The sequence below is a fragment of the Xiphophorus maculatus genome, chromosome 6 (assembly GCF_002775205.1).
Source record: "Xiphophorus maculatus strain JP 163 A chromosome 6, X_maculatus-5.0-male, whole genome shotgun sequence".
Lineage (NCBI taxonomy): Eukaryota > Metazoa > Chordata > Actinopteri > Cyprinodontiformes > Poeciliidae > Xiphophorus > Xiphophorus maculatus.
In genome coordinates this window covers 27,644,016-27,656,348 of record NC_036448.1, presented here as the reverse complement: position 1 = coordinate 27,656,348, position 12,333 = coordinate 27,644,016, and the positions used below count along the sequence as shown (strand labels likewise).

The following is a 12,333-nucleotide window of genomic DNA, read 5'->3' as shown; positions in this document are numbered from 1 at the left end:
TATTAACAGTAAAAGAATAGAAATATGACAAAAAAATGGAATGAAGATAAGGGAGGAAGGAGTTTATATAAAGTACAAAAGTCAGTAATAAATAAAAATATTACTGAGAGAAACAGACGGGAATAAATAATGATGAGATTAAGACTCGGTCATACCAATCTAAATGACATTTTATGTCTAATAGAGAGGAAAAATAATGATAAAAGTGAAGGATGAGGAGAGAAAGAAAATATATAACATGCGTTGATGAATTGTAAAACATTTTACAAGGGAGAGATTGAGAAGAATGGTTAGAAGGACAAAAATGGAGTCTTTAAAGGAATGTTGGGAAATGAACGAAACATAGTGGATATTTACAGATTAAGGAAAGCTTTATTTATTTTTTCTCAGAATACAACATTAAAAAAAACAGAATGTGATGCATGTAATGTTGCTACACACTCATGTACAGTAGGTGGCGGTATAGCTTAAAGTTGCTTCCGATCCGCCATAATAGAAAAGAAGAAGAAGCTAGCATACGCTAAGCTAGAAAACTGCTGCATTGTCCCATTCCTGCTAATATTTCAGCAAGCATGTCTTCAGCTCAGCATCTCAGAGAGTTTATCAGAGAGAGACTAACTGCTGCTGCTCAAGAAATCTTCACCGAGGTTGAAAAAACCATCATTTGCTACGAGGAAGAGCTCGATGCTCAGCGCAGGATGATGGGGATCAACTGGAAACCAGAAATTAAGCTACACAGAGTCGGTTCGGAGCTGCAGAGACAAAGTTCTGGTAGGTCTGGATAAAGGTGCTGATGTTTTCACTGAAGACAGCAGAGATCCGTCAGCGGCGATAGTTGCTGCAGCTCCAGCTGCTGCTAAACGGGGCTGAACAGAAACTGTTTTAGCTGCTAGCTACAGAGGCTAGCACAAACGTGTTTATGAGTCAAGCCCCATGACTGATATATGACCCCAAATGTTATTAATGATGGAAATCCGGAATACAAGGTGTAAATGCTTAATTTGTAAACTCATACATGATTTTGTAAGTCAGAGCAGTGGAGAGTATTATGATGCCTGAAAATTAAACATTAAATTGTAAATAAAAAATATGTATGAAACTGTTCTTCTAGATTAAAATCTGAATGTATTTGAAATCTTTTAAACATTTTTGCCATGTCAGCAAATTAATGTGGAGGACACGTCACCTGCGTTTTAGTTAACATCTACAAACTAATTTTATATGAACTATATGATGCTTACAGACCAGAATCTCCAGGAAAGTTCAGGCTGATCCATGAGATAGTTATCAATTTAATTATATTAATGATGTCATCCCTTGTTCCCACAGACCTCCAACAGCCAAGTGTCTCCAGTGAGGAAGAAGCTTCTGCCATCCAACAAGTCTGTAGCCTGGCAAGTAGGTCCAGTCAGGACCAGAAAGAAGCAGAACATCAGTGGACTGAAGTGGTACTGATGGAACCAGAACCAAAATGGATTAAAGAAGAAGTGAACGAACCAGAACCTGCACTGCTCAAACATGAGGAATTGGATTATCCACTAACAAATGTAAAAAAAGAGGAGTTGGATTGTTCAGTGCTTCAACATGAACAGCAGCCACCAGAACATTTACCAACTGGACAGGACCAGAAGAACCTCTGCAGCAGTCAGGAGGGAGAGCAGCTTGTCCAGAAGCTGTTTGCTGCTTTGACTGAGACTTCTACTCTTCAGGAAGATGATATGAATGAAGAAGAGAGAAGAACAGAGCAGCTTTCCCTTCATATCTCTCCACTGGTTGAGAGCAAAGAAGGAAGCAGCTCCTCTGTGTCAGAGAGTCAGTCTGGTACCAGTACAAAGAAAAGATCTTTCAAATGTGACATTTGTGGGAGATGTTACCCACAACAGTATAAATTGAAAAACCATTACAAAACTCACACTGGTGAGAGACCTTTTTCATGCCAATCATGTGGAAAAGGTTTTTCTCATATTAGTAATTTTTCTTGTCACAAGAAAATTCATACAGGTGAGAGGCCTTTTTTATGTGAAACATGTGGAAAAAGTTTCTCTAATATGACAAATGTAATTCGTCACAAGAAAATTCATACAGGTGAGAGACCGTTTTCATGCCAGTCTTGTGGAAAAAGTTTCTCTCGAATTAGTACTTTAAATGACCACAAGAAAATTCATACAGGTGAGAGACCTTTTTCATGCAAATCATGTGGAAAGAGTTTCTCTCAACGTAGTGATTTAAATCGTCACAAGAGAATTCATACTGGGGAGAGACCTTTTTCATGCCAGTCTTGTGGAAGATGTTTTACTCGAAGTAGTACTTTAAATGACCACAAGAAAAGTCATACGGGGGAGAGGCCTTTTTCATGCTTGTCTTGTGGAAAACGTTTCATTCGAATTAGTCATTTAAATCGTCACAAGAAAATTCATACTGGGGAGAGACCTTTTTCATGCCAGTCTTGTGGAAGATGTTTTACTCGAAGTAGTACTTTAAATGACCACAAGAAAATTCATACTGGGGAGAGGCCTTTTTCATGCCTGTCATGTGGAAAACGTTTCATTCGAATTAGTCATTTAAATGCCCATAAGAAAAGTCGTACAGGTGAGAAACCTTTTCATGCCAGTCATGCAGAAAGAATTTCACTCGTCTTAGAAACTTAAATCATCACAAGATAAGTCATACAGGTGAGAAGGGTTTTCACGATAAACAATAAATCAATCAACAGTAAATAAATATGAGCTTAATAATAAAATGATGGCTATAATATTACTTCTTTGTTTTTATCGTCTCTCCTTCTACAAAGAAACTGGATGAGAAAAAGTTTCACTCCCGTGCCTCCTGCTATTCCCTGCCCTCTCATTTTATTGGTAGCGGCTAAACACACAGGGAGCTAAAAGCGTCAATTTTCTTCCACTCTGGCTGAACTGAACACCTGGCACACGATAGCGATGATAACAAAAGATGAAAGGTTTCCAACTTTCTTGCATAGCGTCTATAGGTGTATGAGCTAGAAATGTCACACAATGTGTCTTTTGCTCAGCTGGATGAGAGCTAGCGACTGTCGTCTCACTACGCAATCTCCATAAGAGGGAGAAGCGCCGTCTCCTGTCATCGTGTGACCATTACTTCAGTTACCTGCTGGGCTCCTTGTCTCCTACCACACAGTGTAGCATAAAGCCTGGTGAGGAGGAGCAAGAGGTCTGGGAGCCTCTTGGATTCAAACTACAGTCTATCCATGTTTCTTATAGACAAAGTTACTTATAAAGAGAAACCCTTTCATTTGTCCTTTTCTTTTTTTCTCTTCTTTGAAAACCTGGATGTTATTTTCTTGACTGCATTGTTCCAGTCAGTCGTTGTAGTCTTTGGCTGCTGCTGAACACTGTTGCCTACAAGTTCACTAAGCAGGAGCAAACCATTTAATACAGATCCACAGGGCTGTTCAGTAAATATGGATCTTTGCTTTTTGATCTGGGAATGGTAACTTTTAATTTTTACTGCTAAAAACAAGTAAAACAAAAAATTATATTATAGACAGAGGCAGTAATATTTTTTCTATTTATATAAAAATAAACCCCTGTCGGTCAAAAACCTTTGGGATTATCATAACGTTTCCTTCCTGTATGCAAGCTAATGTATTGGCACTGAAAATTAGCATCTGTCCAGTTAAGGTTAAAATGTTCCTTTTTGAAACATATTGCACCGCGTTGAATATAGCTCATCTGTGGTGTAACTACAGTAAAGCTATGATGAAGAAACTGCAAGTAGCCAATCAGGACGCTTTCAGAATCCTCCTCAGATTTCCACGATGAACTTCTGCAAGTCAACTGTTTGCCATGAGTAGCATACCAACTTTTAATGTTTTCCTGAAGAATTTCATGTAAAAATTTGTGCTGATGGGATGTATTAAACAACTTCACAACTGCAACATATGGTGAAATTAGATATTTCTAACATTTTTAACTATTAGTCATTGTTTATCTGCCTTGTGATTATTTTTACTTAATGATTTGTGTATTTATTTTTTTTCTAAATTGGATGGACTACATTGTACATCTTGTAATAAAGATTTATGAATTAATAATAAGTTGCTTCTTTTACTTGATTTTCGGCTGTCCACACTCCATTACAGTCGGGGGCGGTATTGCACCATCATTTGCTACGAGGAAGAGCTCGATGCTCAGCGCAGGATGATGGGGATCAACTGGAAACCAGAAATTAAGCTACACAGAATCGGTTCGGAGCTGCAGAGACAAAGTTCTGGTAGGTCTGGATAAAGGTGCTGATGTTTTCACTGAAGACAGCAGAGATCCGTCAGCGGCAATAGTTGCTGCAGCTTCAGCAACTGTAGCTCTGATGCTACAGAGTTTGATAGGTTTGTAGCTCAAGACAAAATGTTGCAACAGAAAACGTGTTTACGAGTCTCTGACAACCAGATGGAGATCATTCAAGCCCCGTGATTAAATATATTACTTCAATTATTATCAGTGCAGGCAATTATGGAATGCAAAGTGTATGTTCTTCATTTGTAAGCAAAAATTCCTAGTATGTTTTTTTTTTTTTTGGCAGTCATTTTTTTAGGAGGACAAATACCTAAACTGTGACCAGTCCTTCCATTTTGGATTACAAAGTCAGAATAAATTCTCAAATTCTTTCCCAATTCTCAAATGTTTGCAAGCTTATAATCTACGTACTCTGTATGTACACTTCGACTGAGTCCACATTTCATAGAGGGGTGTAAGGTGCAGTCTGAGCATTGGGACCGGGCCAGGGAGACCTGGAGATGTTTTGTCCTGCACCACCATCTCCCTCAGAGTGTGTTGTTGAGAGAAACTCATCCAGCCTCATCTCTCACACTTCCAGTTACTAATCTAGATGCACAGTTGGAGCAGTAATTAATAGGTTTACATTTCAGGCAAGTCATTTCAGTATATTCTTGGATCCACTTCCTTTTGAACATCAACACATCTGCCTTATAGAAAATGCTCTCTTCTCTTTCTTCTTTTGAACAGTAGTTTAGTGAAAGAAGTCTTGGTGTCTCATCACATTTATATTCCAGAGAACCAGAATGCCATGTTTTACTAATTAAAGTGGGATTAAAAACATATTGTCTTAATGTAGGATGAGTTTTTTTTCCAAAATATATTTATGCTTTAACATGAGGTACAGTGTAAAGGTAATGCAATACCTATACAGTTACAGTGTACCTTTAAATACAAACATAATTGTGCTAGAACAAGCCCAATTATACCCACATATATACACCTACACGAAATACATAAAATGGATCAAGTCAAAGTAAACATATTGCGTTGGCGGACAGAAACAGATACATCATAAGATAAACAAATAAAATAAAAAGGACCACAGTACTAAATATATGTACATTTCTTTCCCTCAACTCATACAAACACACACTCGAAAAACAAGAAAAAAATAAATAAATTTTTAAAAAATCAGGTGCCAGGGGACACTGTTAATGTATCAGCCAAACTTAACTCAAGAAAGATGAAAGAAAAAGAGATATTGATTAGAATAATAAACATCAGCTACATACGTACTACCTTATCAGTCTGGAATATTAGGGAAATTAATCTAAGGGTTCTTAATAAGGGGCTCCACAAACCCAAAAATCTCGTAGAAGAGCCTCTTAAAGTAAAACGGATTTTCTCAAGTTTAATGAAATACAGTGTATCCCAAAGCCAGTGGGTATATGCTGGAGGTTGAGGCGACTTCCATTTTATTATAATCACTCTCCGTGCCAAAAAAGTCAAGAAAGCCAAGGAGGATTTCTGAAAGGAGGACAGGGTGGACTGTGGAGGTGCAACTCCAAACAAAGCAGTCAAGGGGTCAAGCTCCAATTTCTTGTCAAAAATTTCCGACAGAATAGCAAAACTTTGGACCAATAGTTAGAAAGCTGAGGGCAAAGCCAGATAGTGTGGATCAAATTGGCTGGAGAATGTTGGCATCTATCGCAGGCAGGAGAAACGTTGGTGTAAAACATGGCCAGACGTGCTTTAGTATAATAAGTGCGATACACAAGTTTGCATTGAATTAGATTATGTCTGGCACAAATAGAGGACTTATGCACCAATGACAGGATTAGTGTCCAAAGATCCTCTGAAATGGTCTGTCCAAGGTCTTCCTCCCAAAGTGATCTATAGGAATTCAGGGTTTGTGGGTGTAGAAGCGTGATTTGATTGTAAATAAAAGATATGGCTCCTTTCAATTTGACAGTAGGTTTTAGAAAAATGTCTAAAGGTGAATCTTTGGGAAGGTTGGAAAAATTTGAATAAGTAGAGCGGACAAAGCTGCGCACTTGCAAGTATCTAAAGAAATGATGGCGCGGGATATCAAACTTTTCAGAGATTTGTTGGAATGAGGCAAAAGTATTATCAATATACATATCATGAAAAGTTGAAATTCCTGTTCTCCGCCACGACAGGAAGATACCATCTGTGAGAGACGGCTGAAAGGTATGATTTGAGGCTATAGGGGAATAGACAGAAAGAGATTGCAAGCCAAAATGCCATCTAAATTGCATCCACAGCCTCAAGGATGCATCAACTATTTTATTAGAAGAAGTATACGGTTTAGTTGAGGACTGTAATGGTGAATGTAGTAAGGCTGCCAAGGACACAGATTTTACAGAGTTGGCCTCCATAACAAGCCAAGCTGGAGAAGAAGGGCTATCTGACTGGAGCCAATATCTAAAAAGCCTAATATTTGAAGCCCAATAATAACATCTAAAATTTGGCAAGGCCATCCCCCCAAGCCTTTTAAGTCTTTGTAAGAATTTAGTGCGTATACGAGGGGCCTTCCCATTCCAGAGAAATTTGGTAATTATACTATCGAGTTTGCTAAAAAAGGACTATAGAATATTCAAGACGATTTCAACTGATGTGTAAGTTCAGATATTGAGTTGTTATGTTACTTGACATGCTACTTGCCTACATTTGCAAAGTAGTAAATCCAAAAGCCAGACTTTTTTTCTGCTGACTGGCTGTACCCCAATAGCAGATATAAGGAAAACATTTGATGTTAGTTTCTTTAGTTGTGCCAAAATTATTTCCACTAAATATGTTCGTGTGTATTACGGTACATTAGGTATTTGAATTGTTAAAATAGACACCATTTTAGAGTCTCAAGTACTCTGAAATACATCAGAATGATCAGGTTGGAACTGCCTACTCCAGAGGTCTCCAGCCCAATTCTTCAACATTTAATATCCTGCAGGTTTTAGATTCATCCCTGCTCCCAGGGTGCTGCCAGAAATATTGGCTCCCACTGCGGAGGGAGTTGCTGTCATTACTTTTTGTCTGTCTGACCCTTTACAAGAGTTGGATGTATCAAACATCTTAAAAATAAAAACATTGACAATTGCAATAAATACCAATTTTTGATATATTTCTAGATTTTTTTTAAACTATTTGAATAATTGTTTATCTGCTTTGCGATGGAGGTGTCTTTTCTTACTTGGTGATTTAGATATTTTATTTAGTTTTTTCTAAGGGGTATGGACTACTTTTTGTCTCAATAAAGACTTATCAATTAATACGAAATTGTTTTCCCCCGTTTATTGCCTGTCCACACACCAGTTCAGCAGGGGGCAGTATTGCAACAATTTCGTTGTATATTAGCCGCCAAGAAAACAACGAAGAAGAAGAAGACCGCATGGGTTAAGCTAGAAAACTGCTGCATTGTCCCATTCCTGCTAATATTTCAGCAACCATGTCTTCAGCTCAGCATCTCAGAGAGTTTATCAGAGAGAGACTAACTGCTGCTGCTCAAGAAATCTTCACCGAGGTTGAAAAAACCATCATTTGCTACGAGGAAGAGCTCGATGCTCAGCGCAGGATGATGGGGATCAACTGGAAACCAGAAATTAAGCTACACAGAGTCGGTTCGGAGCTGCAGAGACAAAGTTCTGGTAGGTCTGGATAAAGGTGCTGATGTTTTCACTGAAGACAGCAGAGATCCGTCAGCGGCGATAGTTGCTGCAGCTCCAGCTGCTGCTAAACGGGGCTGAACAGAAACTGCTTTAGCTGCTAGCTACAGAGGCTAGCACAAACGTGTTTATGAGTCAAGCCCCATGACTGATATATGACCCCTATTGTTATTAATGATGGAAATTTGGAATACAAGGTGTAAATTTTTCATTTATAATCTCATACGTGACTTTTTAAATCTTAAAAAAAAATAACTACATGCTGTCCGTCCACACTACGGAGCCCCCTAGGGGACATGGGGATTTTTATTCTTTTGCGTTTCCTCGCAATAATCAGTTCATGCGGCATAATTGAATCCTGTGCGCCTTCCTTACGGTGTCCATCGTTCTTTCTGCTATAATATGAGGCTTTCGTGAAGTTTTTCTATGTATGTTATATCTCGTTATGAAGTATCTGAAGTTGTATAATCTTTTTCATTAGGATAGAAATGCACCACAAACCTATGACTCAAGCAGAAACTTTCCTTAATCCTCTGATGCGTGAGTGATTGACCATACAGTCTTCCGTGAGTGGGTCTTTTTTGACCCGTGTTGCAATCAATGCGTTTTTATGCTACTTTTGTCATTTTAATTCAAAAATAATGCTTTGGATAATACTTTCTATTGTGTTTTATTTCACACAAGAATTATTTCTTGTTTGAAATATTTTCATTAGTAGAACATTTGTGACAATTTGTAGAATATTTTAAAATGAAATGGCAATTTTACAACAATGGGATAATGTCAATATCCATTATGTGTGTGATCAGTACATATGTGAGAAAGGTCATGTTCTAGGTAACATTACTGCTATGTGTATATGTATTTGTGCATTTATTTATCCATCCATCCATCTTCTTCTGCTTATCCGGGGTCAGGTCGTGGGGTCAGCAGCCTAAGTAAGGAGGCCCAGACTTCGCTCTCCCTAGCCACTTGTTCCAGCAACTTCGGGGAAATCCAAGGCATTTCCAGGCCAGCAGGGAAACCTAGTCGTGCCCTGAGTCTTCCAGAGCCTCCTCCCTGTGAGAGTGGGCCCAGAACACCTCACCAGGGAGGCATCCTAACCAGATGCCCGAGCCACCTCAACTGGCTCCTCTCGACATGAAGGAGCAGCGGCTCTACTCTGAGTCCCTCCTGGATGATCGAGCTTCTCACCCAGACACCCTATGGAGAAGACTCATTTCAGCCGCTTGTATCTGTGATCTCGTTCTTTTGTACGTGACCCAAAGCTCATGACCATAGATGAGGGTAGGAACTTAGATCAACTGGTAAATCAAGCGCTTTACATAAAATAGTTTTTATGATCTCCCGCTCCATTTTTCCCTCATTTGTGAACAATATCCCAAGATACCTAAACTCCTCCACTTGGGGCAGAACCCCTTGGCCTGGAGAAGGCACTCCATTCTTTTCTAGCTCATTTATTTATGCATTCATTTATATGGCTATGAATTTTTATTTTATTTATTGAGATGATAAAAGAAAGAGCCTTGAACACATTCAACACATCATCCAGGGTGTCAGACACACACAGACGCACGCACACAAATAATACACATGCACAATAAAATATAGACAGTAATGTTACCTAGCTTGGTTGGATAACTAGTGTTAACTAACTTCAAAAAAGCCTAATATGTTGATTCGGGACAATAACACTGTCAGTATTCATGATTGACTCACGCACACATTTGTGAGGTAAAAAACAAAGATAATATGTAAAAGTTCTTGCTGTGTAAAGTATCATTACTCAGGGGTGACACTTAGGACTCAGTGTGTATGGTTCACAGACAAATGTTTTTCTGACAGTCACAGTTGGTAAGAAACAAAAATTCCCATTAAATTCCATAGGAAATTAATGCAGGTCATTTTTGAGCCACTCGCTGAAGAATGGGGTAGTAACATAAAACAGAATATTTCTTAAAAGGTAAATTAAAAATTTTAATACAGTGAACCCTTGCTATAACGCGGTTTATCTTTCACGGCTTCGCTGCTTCGCGGAGTTTTTTGTTCAGTTTTTTTTCACAGTGCATTGTGTTCTGCGTCCTGATTGGCTAAACAGTCTTCGTGCTTCTTCTCTACCTGTGTGCCAATAACGTTACGGTATTTAAATATACTTAATACAGCTTGGCAAATTTTGGCAAATATTTTTGCCCAGAAGAAAAAAGAGTGACAACAACTACCGATAATTATGTTCTTCTCTCGAAAAAACACACCTGCACCTCAGGCTTCAGAAGAAAAAGCCACTGGAGAGCGGAGTCAGGCCGCAGCGTCACAGTCAGAGGCACAGTGAAATACGCGAGTCACAATTTGACCTACTGTACTTTGTATTGATGAGTAAAATGATTATTTTAGAGTTAAATGGTTCTTTTCGGAACGCAACCCCTGCAAAAAACGAGGGTTCACTGTACCTGGAATATAAAGTGATAAACTTTTCATTACAAAGATATTGCAAAAAGATGACCTCACTGGGTCAAAAAGGACCCACTTACGCATCAGAGGGTTAAGTAGGAGAGAGGAAAAAATACATGACCTAGAAGCTATTGAAGAAAAGTTTTGTGAGGTGGTTACTTGACTTGCTTTTCAGTTAAACTCTACAAAACAGGCCAGCATCTCCAGGACAAACCAGGCTGATCCATGATGAGATAGTCACCAATTAAATTATATGAATTATGTCGTTTTTTGTTCCCACAGACCTCCAACAGCCAAGTGTCTCCAATGAGGAGGAAGCTCCTGGCATCCAACAAGTCTGGAGCCTGGCAATTCAGTCCAGTCAGGACCAGAAAGAAGCAGAAGATCAGTGGACTGAAGAGGTACAGATGGAACCAGAACCAAAAAGGATTAAAAAAGAAGAAAACAAACCAGAACCTACACTGCTCAATCATGAGGAAATAGAATATCCACTAATATACGTAAGAAAAGAGGAGCTAGATTCTTCAGGGCTTCAACTTGAACAGCAGCCACCAGAACATTTACCAACTGGACAGGACCAGAAGGACCTCTGCAGCAGTCAGGAGGGAGAGCAGCTTGTCCAGAAGGAAGCTGAGCCCAGAATGATGGGGATCAACTGGAAAACACAAATAAACCTGCACAGAATTGGATCGGAGCTGCAGAGACAAAGTTCTGGTAGGTCTGGATAAAGTTGCTGATGCTTTCTCTGCAGACAGATATTTGCTGCAGCTCCAGTTGCGTCTCAACGGGGCTGAACAGGAACTGTTTTTAGCTGCTAGCTCTGATGCTACAGAGGTTGATAGTTTTGTAGCTCAGGACAAACAGAAAACGTGTTTGAGTCAAGCTCCCTGACTAAGTATATTACTCCAATTGTTATAATGCTGGAAATCTGGAATATAAGGTGTAAAGTATTCATTTGTAAGCTGATACGTGATTTTGTAAATCTTAAAAAAAAAAAAAAAATCCACACACATCCAGGTCAGAGTAGAGCAGTGGAGGTTATTAGGAAGGGGAGGGGGAGACACAGGACGAGTTGTGTTGTTTTTCATAGGAGCACAGAATAAATGGATTAATCAATTAAGGGTAATAATTCATTGTTTATTGTAATAATTGCGCCACTTGCAGGTCTGGAGTTGCAGGTTGTACAGCCCTGATTTAGCAGATCAAACCTGTGGTCCTATCTATCATGGGGGGAAATCCCATTTCATTATTGGGGGGACCATAAACAGGGGCAGTTCCTCAAAGTTACATATATTGTAAAATGCGATTTAAAAAGTTTTTATGTATTCAGGTTGAAAGACTAAAAATGACTTGCAAGTGGCAATCCACATCAAACGAGTCTTTTTCAGTAAACAAACTGTTGAGACCCATATTTAGTCAAACTAATATTTAAATGTTTAATTATGAGTTTGGCTCAGTGTCACAGATCTAATCTCTGCTACAGCTTTACAAAAACTTAAGGCTCTAAATAAAAACAAGTTTTAATGAGTAACTCCACTTGATCAAATTTCCCATAAATGTAGATTTATTATTGTGGCTCTCGATACAAGTTATGTGTTATTTAAATTATAACTTGCTAAGTTGCTTTATTTATAAACATTTTTTATTCCCATGTCCTGGTTGACTGAGAACCTATATGTATGCAGAACTAATGAAAATCTTGGAAGCACTAACTGAAAAAGTCAGCCGGGGGGCGGGGCTAATGACCGGGTCATTTATACCCAAATAATAAAGCTCATGATAATTTAACTTTACAACATAGACATGCCCGCAACAGCGGATCTTACAAGTTTCACCACCACAGAGAGAAACTGTCATTCAAAATCCACCTGTCATGAAGTACAACAACGAACCGCGGATGGGTTCGGATCATTTTGACACTTTATCAATTTCAACTCAGAGCCTGGAGCAGC

At 38.8% G+C, this 12,333-nt stretch overlaps 1 pseudogene; it reads left to right on the top strand.

The window, feature by feature from the left end:
• Window positions 1-488: 488 nt before the first annotated feature.
• On the top strand, window positions 489-4,030 carry LOC106700362 (annotated as a pseudogene).
• The last annotated feature ends 8,303 nt before the right edge of the window (window positions 4,031-12,333 follow it).